At 48.6% G+C, this 12,290-nt stretch overlaps 1 protein-coding gene across 18 annotated transcripts in view; it reads right to left on the bottom strand.

The window, feature by feature from the left end:
* Nav2 (neuron navigator 2) overlaps nucleotides 1-12,290 on the bottom strand; it is a 658,579-nt gene that overhangs the window by 70,622 nt on the left and 575,667 nt on the right. The window contains exon 1 of one of the 18 annotated variants that reach the window (XM_063278458.1): nucleotides 11,032-12,259. The exons of the other annotated variants lie outside the window; for them this stretch is intronic. The gene's annotated coding sequence lies outside the window, so the exon portion shown is untranslated. Of the gene's footprint in view, nucleotides 1-11,031; nucleotides 12,260-12,290 lie in introns of those variants that run through there. 18 annotated transcript variants of the gene reach the window in all.

Genomic DNA, 12,290 nt, shown 5'->3' with positions numbered 1-12,290 from the left:
GCAGGGCAGGATCAGAATGACCGCAAGATTCAATGCGGTCCCTTGTGGGAGGAGGGGGAGTGGAGCAGAACTGCCTTGAGTTCCCTGGACAGCTCTCCAGAACAAGGTCTGAGGAGAGTGGAGAGTGTTACCACCCTATCACCAGGTCCGCCTTTGTAACACCACACAACATATTCAAAGCACAGCTCTTCCTTCCCCAAGCTTCAGATAGGCAGAGCTCAACCCCTTCCAGCTTCCAGCTTCCAGCCAGTATCCTGGCAAGGACTTCCATCCTTGGATAACCTGTCACTGTCTGCCACCTCCCAACACCACATCTAACCCAGCATCTGGTCTTCGAAAAATGCACCGTCCATATATGTGCAGCTCAGTGTAGACTGTCACCCCACAGTTTATGGTGCCTTGGGCTCTGCCTGGGTCACCACACATTGGCCTTCTGTGATTTCCTCTCAACTTACCCTCCCATGGCAGCCTGAGTGACCTGAAATGCCCTGGGTCTGGCCACTCCTTTCTTTAATGTCCCTAGCTGGCACTCCTCCCCTCCCCCAGGTGTACCTGCCATCCCTACCTTGCAACCCTGTCTCCACTGTGCACTTGCCTCTGACCATATGGGCTTCCCTCCCTTCTAAGTCAGGACTATTTTTCGTCAGCAGGGAGGCTTTCATTGGTTGTCCCTGCAATCTTATCTTCTAGGTCTCAGCAAACATGTCATCTCTTCAGAAATGTCACCCATTACCTATGAAGTCATCGTGTTCTATTACCCCAATACAATCTATTTTTTTTCCTTATTTGTGAGATGGTAGGTATACAGCAAGTGCTTAATAAGTGCTTAATGAATTGAAAATCATGGGTGAATTCCATAAAGTAAGCCGCCAACATCGACGTGACCCTGTTCTACCCACGGCAAATAGTAAGTAATAGTCAGTACTACTGCTTCTCTTCTGTATGGCTGGAGAAGCGAAGGTTCAGAAAGGCGGGATGCTAAGTACAGGGTCAGCTAGAGAGACATGAGTGGGTCAGAATCCAGTCACCCTGACTCCAGTGTCACACTCTGCACTGTGACAACAGACAGCTTCCCCTATAACGTTCTCTAAGCCCACCAAATACTACATAATCCATTCCCCAGGGGAGGCCATGACCCTGGTTCAAGGTCATATAAGGCAAAAAGGACAGGACTGATACTCGACCAATGACTTAGCCAGATTACTGCCCCGTGTGGCCTTCCACGGTGACTACTGCAGAAAGCCTTGCAGAAGGGGGGTCGGAAGCCTTTGAGGAGTCAGGTGGCTGAGAGTAAAAAGAAGCAAACAAACAGAGTCTCCCCTACATGTACACTCACTCCTTCGTACATTTGCACACGTGCGCACAACGCAAAAGAAGTTGTAGTTCATTCCACTAGTTTGCTAGGCATCTGCCTCTACGCCCCGAGTCCTGCTGGGCAGGGGAGAGGAAGGGGCTTCTAGGAAAGCCTGCTTTCAGCTTAGTTGTTCAGTATATCCACCTTGCACAGAATGCAGGAGAGCACAGAGAGAACAGCAGTGAGAGCAAAGGCTCCGAGGCTCCTATGGTGGGATGGATGGTCAGTCCTCTGGCATGGCTGGTTCACCCTGCTTCCAGCCAGACTTGGAGCCAGAAACACCCACGAAGTGTGAGGACCAGGCCCCTGCTCTTGCTCAAAGTGGCTTTGCTTAGGCTTGTTATTCCGTGTAACTGCGCTCCCTAACCAGCTATCAGGGAAGTGCGATTTGTAAGTGACTCCAGATGGGCAGCTGAGAGTCAGCCATGAAGAATGTGGAAAGCAAGATGCCAACTAATCGGGAAGGACAACAGCTAAGTGGAGGCAGTCAAGCCAGCAGGAGACCAGTACAGCCTGGACTGGGAGCCGGAGTCCATGACCTCAAATCAGGCAATCGATATCAAAACAAGTTATGAGAGGTGATTAAGGATGATTAGAGGGAAATCCAGAAGTTGCTGCTGCTGGGCGGTGGTGGTGCAAGCCTTTAATCCCAGCACTAGGAAGGCAGAAACAGGCGGATTTCTGAGTTTGAGGCCAGCCTGGTCTACATAGTGAGTTCCAGTAGAGCCAGAAAAACCCTGTCTCAAAGAAAAACTCTGTGTGTGTGTGTGTGTGTGTGTGTGTGTGTGTGTGTATGTGTGTGTGTGTGTGTTTATGTGTTTGCTTATTTACCTGATGTATATGAGTGTTGTGCCTGTCTGTATGCCTGTCATGTATGTGTAGAAGAAGGCATTGGATCCCTTGGAACTGGAATTACAGACAGTTGAAAGCCACCATGTAGATGCTGGAAATCAAACCCAGGGTCCTCTGGCAAAAATCTCTCCACCCCCCAACTTCACAGTTTTAAGTGGCATGAGATTAAGATGTAAGATTTAAAAACTAGAGTATGATTCCACGGAGACTGGAGGGGCTACAGAGATGGCTCAGCAGGTAAGAACGCTGGCTCTCCTTACAGAGGATCAGGGTTCCGTTCTCAGCATCTAGATGGTAGCTCCCAACAGCCTGTGAGGACAGATCTGGGACTATCTGGCCTCCCTCGGCACTGCACACACATGCCTTCCACACGGGCAGGCAGAACACCCACACACATAAAGAAAAGATAAGAAAAGAACCGAAAGGTTGAGACGACTTCTTAACAACTGAAGTTAAAATAAGCAGCCTAATTTATTTGCTATCAAGGGTTAAATGCTTGAAAGACTTTGCTGCCTTGCTGGAAACATGAAAGGCTTATGGGAGGGGCGTGGGTACATTCAATTTATAAACACACTTTAAAATGTTTAAAGAGATTTGATTATTCAAGTCTGCAGATTTGTTTACCTGTTTAGGTAAAGCCACTCAGCCAAGTCAGCAACGAGAAATTATATTTTTGTTAAAATGTTTTCCACGTTTATTTTCATCTTATGAGCATGAGTGTTTAGCCTGCAAGGATGTATGTGTACCACCTATGTGCCTGGTGTGCACAGAGGCCAGAAGAGGGTGTCGGACCCTCTGGAACTGGAGTTACGGTGGCTGTAGGCCACTGTGCTGTGCTACTGCTGAGGACACAAACACAGAATCTCGGCCACTGCAGCCAGCACTCAGAACCACGAAGCCATCACGCTAACCCTGAAATAATCTGAATTTGCATAGAAATACTCTTAGATTTCAGGCCTGTAAGGAAATCCCGGTCTAAACGCCAAAGCTTCGGTTTGGGTATTCTGATGCACTAACTGTGAGAGGCTGTTTGCACTGCCTAACATGTTTCTCCCCAGGCAGATGAGGCTTGGGAGGCAGCTCAGTTGGCTGAATGCTTGCCTGGCTTGCACACAGCCCCAGGGTTGGTCCCCAGTGTTGTAATAAGCAGGGCTGGGTGACACAGACCTAGAATCCCAGCACTCAGAACATGGAGGCAGGAGGATCCTATGTTCAAGATGACTCCGCACCTACCACTCAAGGTGATCCTGGAATCCTTGGTCGTCTATGTAAACAAACAAACAAACAAACAAACAAACAAACAAACAAACCCTGGAAAGCGCTGCCTGGCTTCCCTGCAGCTTTTCCTGAGTTCCCCTTTGCTCTGAATTTCAAGACTTTCAAAGACAATCCTCCAGCTGCCTGCAGAGGCGGGGTTTCCATAACCTGACCTCCTCCCTCTCCTTTTTATTGCTCCCCTGGAGTTGGAGTTATAAGCACTTGTAAGTTGCCTGGCAAGGGAACTGGGGGGGGGGGGGAAGCAAGTACTTTTAAGTGCAAAGTCAACTCTTAAGCCCCTCCCCTTAAATGTTTAAAAAATACATTTATTATTATTATTAGTAGTAGTAGTAGTATTGGTAGGAGGAGGAGGAGGAGGAAGAGGAGGAGGTAGGTGTGTGTGTGTGTGTGTGTGTGTGTGTGTGTGTGTGTGTGTGTGTGTGTGTTGGTGCCACAGCACACGTGTCGGGGCGTCAGAGGGTAACTTGCAAGAGTCAGATCTCTCTCTCTATCATGTGTGTCCTGAGAACTGAACTCAGGTAGTCAGGATTGGCAGCAAATCACCTTTGCCTGCTGAGCCATTCGGACAGCCCTGTTTCTCTTTAAACTTCAATACAGATCACAGATACGTCTGATCAGTTCTTAGGCTGAGTGACAGCAAGAATGCATGCGTGGATTCATGGAAACAATGGACACAGAAGCTCCACTTCCCAGCTGTGGACAATCATGTGCCTCCCTCTCAATGAACAGCCCAACCCCTGGAGTCACATATACGTGGTTGGCTTTAAAGACAATCACCTACTTTAGCCAATGAGTGGGTGGAATTCCATAAAACAGACAGACACACACACACACACACACACTATATGAAATCTGAATTGTATATATATTGTGCACGCACACACACATTTTTAAAACTCAGTGTCTCACGTAGCTCAGGTTGGCCTAGAAAAGCTGAAGAGGAACTCCTGGTGCTCCTTCTGCCTGCCAAGTGTTAGGATTACGGGCATGTGCTACCATTCCCAGACTGCCGAACACTTTCTTTAAGAACTTTAGACTGAACATTTTTGAGCGCTAAGCGCTAAGCGCTAAGCCAGTATCCTGCATTTATTCATCCATCTAGTCAGCCAGCACCTCCAGCTGCCAGGCACTGTGTGAGGTAAGGGTCACACAAGACTCAAGAGTGATCCCTGTCGGCCTACCCAATATCTGTGAACAGTACGGACAGCTTGGAATATAAATTTAATGCAAATCAGGGAGGTGGCAGAGGGCATTAGGTTGATCTGGCACTGGTTCCAGATGGCTCTGGTCCCCTACAGCTACAGCCACATTGCAGCATAGCACAATCTGGCTCTGTTCCGAGCCCAGGTCAGTGGGCCCTTCGCTCACTGCTCTCTCATGCCAGCATACACAGGCACAGCCCAAGCCTCTTGGTGCTTCCCCAGACCCATGTCCTGGGGGAGTTTAGATGAGGCCTGTCTTCTCCAGGCTCTGAGCTCCTCTTCTATAAGCAAGAGCTGGACTAAGGCCCAGAAGGTTCCTTTCAGACCAATAGTGCAGGAGGCTCAGTCCAGAGGAAAGCTAAAAGGAGACACGCCTGTCCACGCTGGGGTCTCCTTGCCCACTCAGTGATACTGCCAATCAACCGTTCAAACGCCCAGCCTCCTTCTCACTCACTTTGCCACTCGGAGTAACCTGAGGTACTTTCTGTTTGTCTTTTGGTGTTTTTTCACGAGTGTGTGTGTGTATGTGTGTGTGTGTATCTATCTATAGGTGTATCTATCTATAGGAGAGAGAGAGAGAGAGAGAGAGAGAGAGAGAGAGAGAGAGAGAGAGAGAGAGTGTGTGATATGCACATCTGTTTGTGCTTGTGTTGCGGGGACCAGATGTCCATGTCAGGTTGAGTGTCTTCGATCACTCTGAGATAGTGTATCTTGTCTGCACTCAGAGCTAGAGGATTCCTCTAGTCTAGCCAACTTGCTCCGGGGCCTCCATGTCTCTGCCCTGCCCTCTGGTATTTTTGGGTACCAATCTCCAGCTCTTGCACTTGATGGGAAAGTGCTCTACCTACTGATAGATGTAAGCCTACAGAGAAATAGGTAGGTATAATGTTTTTCATGCATGCCATTATCAGATAGCCCTTAGTGGTATCTGGTTTTTGGGGTTTTTTGGTTTTTAATTAAGGTGTGTGTGTGTGTGTGTGTGTGTGTGTGTGTGTGTGTGTGTGTGTGTGTATCTATCTATAGGTGTTTTGCCTGCAACTATGTCTGTGTACCACTTGTCTGTCTGGTACCCATCATGTCTCCTGAACCTAGAGTTACTTGTGGTTGTGATCCTCCATGTGGGAGCTGGGAATTGAACTCAGGACCTCTGGAGGAGCAGCCAGTGCCCTTAACCACTGAGCCACCAGTCCAGCCCAATGACAGGTGTCTTTTTCTTTCTTTCTTTCTTCCTTTTTTTTTTTTGCACAGGTATGCACTCTCATCCAACATAACCCCCAGGAAGCCTCACGCCCACTGCCCCACAGGGTCATGCATCCAAAGGCTGCAAACCCACTAGGGAAGCTCTACAGTCACTTCATGTTGGCATCTACATCAGACCACATGCTAACCACACAGAGAGAGGATAGGTTCCCGCCTGGTATTTATGGTCACCAGGGACAGTATCCTTTGGACAGACCAGATGTTGACTGGGCCAGTGACATTTTTCACTTTCTGTTTCTCCAAATACTTAGGACCCCAGAACTCCTCCCCAGAAGATTCGATTCGACCCCTTTCCAGCTCACCAAGAAGAAAGTCCACAAGAGCTTCAAATCTCCCTGGCAAGCAAAGACATGGGGCAGAGACCCCAGAGCAGCCAGCAGCCAGCAGCCAGCACTCAGCCATTTCCCTAGAACCAGGGTTCTTACAGTGCCCAGACACTCCTCTGCCACCCCAAGAATGGCTGTGAAAACCATCTGTGACAGGGTTGTAAATTACTTCAGCTGTGCACACTTCCGACTTTGCCCCCAGTGCTGTGTGGAGTGATCATCCCAAGGGCGGGAGAAGGCGAGTTTGAGCTGGGGAGTGGAGTGGGGGAGCTGAAAGCAACAAGACATCCAGCCGTGATCTTGAGTCAATGTGGTTACATATTTACAACTTCATCTCTTGCTCAGAATAGACCCGGCAAGGTTACAGAGACAAGGACGCAGACCTTTCTACCCAGATTTACATGTCCTAGCTCTGGAAGTATTGAAGGAGCTACAGGGAGGAAGGGAGGGAGGGAGAGAGGGAGGGAGGGAGAGAGGGAGGGAGGGAGGGAGGGAGGGAGAGGGGATCATTATACTTTTCAAATAGACTCCTTGGGAGATAATGCTATTTACTTAAGAGGAAGACCTGCTAAGCAACACTGTAAAACATAAATAAATCGAACGGTAGAGCTCAGGAGAGGCAGGACCCTCTCTGGACTTAAGTGTCCTCCGACCCATCCCAGAGACCTCTGCCCTTAGCAGATCTCTGCAATTAACTAAACTTCTGGGGAGTCAACACCAGCTGCACCACACCACCACACCGTAAACCAGACCTTACCAGCTAGCTCTTCCGATTCAGCTGAGGAGTCCCCGTGAAGCCCACTCTGCCGCCAGCCCCCAACCCCCACCTCAGCCAGCCAGCTGCATTCAGTTGCAAAAAAAAAAAAAAAAAAAAAAAAAAAAAAAAAAAAAAGGCCAGACTGGTGGAACTTGTTTTCTGGCTATTGTTCAAAGCAATTGTTCCCTGAAACCCCAGGGCCAGATTGGAATGAGGTCCTCTGGTAATGGATGAGTGAGCCAGCCCAGCTTCTGGCTTGCCAGGAAATCCCAGGAAAAGAAAGGGAAAGGTTAGCTATCTGTATTCCCACCAAACAGGTACATTAACTATTTCCCCGCCAGCAGGCTGCCTCAGAGCATCTCCAACCCCCACCTGCTCCAGGGTCCCATTAGGGAAGCCTTCAAATGCCTTCCCAGAACTCCCCAGAGACCTTTCATAAAGGGCCAGGGAGATGATAGAAAACCCTGCTCTAGTTGATCTGTAGCAAGTCTGTTAATATTCCCGATATTCTATTCCCTTTGATTCTCATACTGCTACGATCAAAGCAATAAGAAACATTAACAGCTTCCTAAGCATCGTGCCCAGCTATTATTCAACATATTTTCTTCCCAGTTATCATGAGATAAGTGTAATTAATAATTATTCAGAGATGAGAAAAATTAGGATCGGAGAAAATAGGACAAAGGGCATGGAAGTAAGAACCTGTAAGGTGAATTATGAGAGTCCACTACAAGTGTTATGAGTGATGTGTGTATGATATATATACATACATATAATACGCATGCACACGCACACGCGCACGCGTACACACACACACACACACACACACACACACACACACACACACACACACACAATCTGTGTTCATATCCGAGGGCTCTGCAGGCCACAGAGCTAATGGAAATCAGAGGATGAGGTCAGTGTGGTGTTCACCTTCCACTCTGTTTGGGGCAGGGTCTCTTCTCAGTTCACTAGTGCCCACGTGTACCCCAAGGTAGTCCAAGAGCTTCCAGAGGTTTTCCTGTCTCTACCTCCCATCTCACTGTAGTTCTGGGAGCCTCACGATCACAGACTTACATGCTACATGGACCCAGTTTGATACAGTTTTGGGAATTCGATCTCAGAATCTAAGGAGACAGGTGAGGCTTGTGTTGAAAGTGGTTTACCAGTGTTAGCCACTGAGCCATCCACCTCCCAAGTGCTCACTTCACGGACTTTGAAGACACATCTATCTCCTCAGTGTTCCAGAAGGTCTTAGAAGTTTTCCACACCACAGAAGACACAGCTACTTGAATTAAAAAAAAATGTAAGTAGGGTGTGGATTTACCTCAGAAACTGCAAGATGACCTGGGACCCCCAGCACTGGGAGAGAACAACAACAAAAGAGACAGCAAAACAACAAAACAAAACAAAACAAAACAAAACAAAACAAAACGGGGTTGGGGATTTAGCTCAGTGGTAGAGTGCTTGCCTAGCAAGCGCAAGGCCCTGGGTTCGGTCCCCAGCTCTGAAAAAAAAAACAAAAACAAAACAAAACAAAAAAAAAAAAACAAAAACAAACAAACAAAAAAAACCAAAAAACAAAACAAAACAAAACAAAAACCCACCAGCTAGTCACCTCTCTCTGGGGCCAGCATGTGGTGTTTGTTTGTAGTTCTGGTACAAAAAGAAAACAAAAATTACCCAGAAGTTTAATTTGAGCTTTGCAAGGGCAGAGTTTAAATCCCAAAGTCAGCAAGTTTTGTTGGCCTAGACATGGGCAAGGATGCCACTAAATTCAAGAGGCACACAGAGGCTCTGCCAGCTCTGCAGAGAAACTACCAAATAGGTCTTTGCTGGAATCCAGGCGCCAATTACCTTGTCAGAGCACCCTCATTTCTGGGAGACTCGGGTCTCCTGTGTGGTATTGTGCTAATGACACCCACTTCAGTTCTCACAGACCTTTTGTGGGAATGAAAAGGGTTTGATGGGTGCCCAAGGTTCTCCAGGCACATCTGAGGGCACCAACCCAGGGCAGCTGCAGCCCAGGTTGCAAGGAACCTGCGTGGTGTATGTGAGGGAGGTGTAACTGACACTGTGAAGCAGGCAGTAAAGTCTGGGGGTTGGGGGAGGCATATTGTTCCTTGCTGTGGTCTGTGAACAAGGTCTCCGGGGAGAATAACGTCTACTGATGGTGCCAGGTGCAAGCCCAGTCACTTGGGATGAAAAGAGGGAAACAGAAATCCCACCAAGAGGGCTTAGAGGGGATTTGGCAGAGATGAGAATGCTCCAGGCTTGGGTTTCATCCCCCAGCACCTTTGTCCCACTTTGGTAACCCACTCCTGGACAAGTAGGTGGTCCCTCTGAGGAAGCGTGAAATTCTCCTTCTGGTTTCAGGGCTCTGTATGGTTGGAAACCCCAGGCTTTGGTCTGGATGCCTCAGACCCTCATTGTTATAACAGGCACCAGAGTGTCTGCTGACCTCAGCTACACAAAACCTTCTCTCCTCCCGGGCTCCTCCATGCTCAGCTTGAGCCATTGCCAGTCGCTAGCCAGCTTGGGCCAAGGTTCTCAGCAAACTCATCCTCATTTTCAATTTCCCGGGAAGGGGTTTCCCCTAACATCCACAGATCCAGCCATCGCAATGAATGCAAACAGTGAACACTCGCTGACTAGGGAGAAGAGTTCTAATAACAGATTCCAGGCACCGTCTCAGTATTCTGTAGATGTCAGCAGATTGCACTATCAAGTACTAAGGTCTCCTTTTTCATAGTTGGGGAAGGGGAGCTCGAAGAAGCTAAGTGAGCTGATTAGGGTAATCGAACTTCATGGCCCAGCAACTCTGGTTCCAGAGTTCTTGTGAACCACATCAAGAGGAGGATGAGGAAGAGGAAGAGAAGGAGGGGGAGGAGGGGGGATGAGGAGGGGGGCAGGAGGGGGGAAGAGGAAGAGGAAGAGGAAGAGGAGGAAGAGGAAGAGGAAGAGGAAGAAGAAGAAGAAGAAGAAGAAGAAGAAGAAGAAGAAGAAGAAGAAGAAGAAGAAGAAGAAGAAGAAGAAGAAGAAGAAGGAAATAATCAATCTGCTTTGGCAGGGGGAAAGGCATGTAAGAAATTAGAACATCCACCTGCTCTCCAAACCAAGGACAACGTAGTATCACAGGTCATTTGAAAACATCTCGGTGAGCTAAAGAGAATGGGGTGGGGGGACAAATCACAGAGAGGCCAACTAGTTGGCTACCGTAAGTCTACCGAGGTGGGGGTGGGGGTACATGGGGTCTCCACATCCTCATAAACTCTCCTCCACCCCGATCTCCATTTAGTCTCCAGTTTAGGGCTATGGAAATCTATAGACTGCTGAGTACACAAGAAGCACGCTGCTCTCAGGGTAGCAGGTCGGGAGGCAGGGGTGGTACTCTCCTTTTCTGTTGTCAAAGGCTCTCCTGTAAAGTTCTGCCTCTGGAGTGAAAATCTAGACAAGGAACTAGGTCGAGAAACTAGCCCTTGTGGAATTGGGGATTTAGCTCAGTGGTAGAAGCAAGCGCAAGGCCCTGGGTTCAGTCCCCAGCTCCGAAAAAAAAAAAAAAAAGAAAGAAAGAAAAAGAAAAAGAGAAAAAAAAAAGAAAGAAAAGAGAAACTAGCCCTCAGCAGGCATGGGAATGCATGCCTTTAATTCCAGCACTCAGAAGGCACAAGCAGGTGGAGCTATACAGTGAGTTCCAGGACAGCCAGGGCTACATAGACAGACCCTATCTGGTAAGGAAAAAGGAGGGAATGAAGGGAAGGAGGAAGGATAATAATAGCGAGCTCTCGGTGCTGAAGAGATGGTTCAGTGATTAAGAGCACTTGTTGCCCTTGCAGAGGACCCTGGTTCAGTTACTAGAACCCACACGGTGGCTCCCAACCACCTGCAAGTCCTGACCCCGGGCATCCAATGCTCTCCAGGCAAGTATGTGGTACACCTACATGTAGGCAAAACACTCATACACATAAAATCAATAAATATGAGGAAAGCAAGATCACCTACCATTCAAAATCAACTTTGCGGCTGAAGAGAAGCAAGGCGGTAGCTAATTAGGCACCCCAGCTGGCCAACAGCCTGGGGCACCATTAACATGCAAGCTGGACATCTTCCCCCTCTAAGAGTCATTCAGCTGCCTGGAAAGAGGCCCCCCGGCAGCCCATGGCAGCCCACGGCCAGCTCCAAGGTCACCGGCCTTCCCAGATGTGACCGGTAGTTAGATTCCGAGCTTTCTGAGCTCTCTGCAGCACAGCCTCAGCCAAAGCCACCACATGGACCAGGAGCCTCAGGAAGTCAGAACCGCCAGCAGCTAGGTCCCACTGCAAAGCAAGGGGTGTTTCCTAACCCAGAAACAAGCAGGTTCTCAGTCAGGTTGCCAAGCTGTGTGCACTGGCGAATCCCTGACCAGAGGAAACACCCTTTCTTTGCAAAGCAGTCACTCTCTTATTAGCTGTGTGATGTTGAACGACTCACTTAACTTCTCTGGGTTCCCACTGACTCATTTCCAAGCTGGGCATGCTCTTACAGGCTCAGTGAGGAAGACGGAAGAAGATGTCTGCTAGATGCTCGGCACACAGTAGGTGGTAAGAACCACTTTGTTCTCCCTGGTTAGGTTTAAAAACCGGACTACACATCTCTGAGCAGACATCTATGTGTGTATTTAAAGCTGTAACACTGTAGCTACTCATTCTCTCCTGGGACCTAACTTTTAGGAGAGTTTTTGTTTTGTTTTAAAGCCCACTCAGTAATTTTCAGTATTAGTAAACACAACCACAGCCTCATCTGGCTCCTTAGATTCTAAACAAAACCCCCCATGCAAGTCACTTTAATCAAGCCACCAGCAGCCCTGGCGTGGGCCACTCCAGCCCCCCCCCACTCCCCTTCCCCCAAGCAGCCCAAGACTTGGAATGAAGACTTGAGACAGCTGGGTGAGCAACACCCAGTTTTTCAGGCTTGACAGCCTAGTTTGATAAGGGGGACAGGGACACTGGGGATGAATTGTCTAGGTGTGTCAAATGCTTTTGGGGAATGTCCCAGCCACCTCTAAGCCATCAAGGTTAAAGAGGAGGACACGGGGAGGCGGGATTTGTAGACACACACACACACACACACACACACACACACACACACACACACACTCACACTCTCACACCAAAGTGGTGATTTTGGCAGCTGCCCCATTGCTTGCTCTGCCAGCTTTCCAATACTATCCAAGAACCTACAAGGCGTTGCATGCCCTAAACCCCTAGTCCCAGGAACTCTGA

The sequence above is a fragment of the Rattus norvegicus genome, chromosome 1, assembly GCF_036323735.1.
Source record: "Rattus norvegicus strain BN/NHsdMcwi chromosome 1, GRCr8, whole genome shotgun sequence".
NCBI classification, from domain to species: Eukaryota; Metazoa; Chordata; class Mammalia; order Rodentia; family Muridae; genus Rattus; species Rattus norvegicus.
The sequence above is the reverse complement of the archived record's forward strand: the minus strand, read 5'-3'. Positions and strand labels throughout refer to the sequence as shown.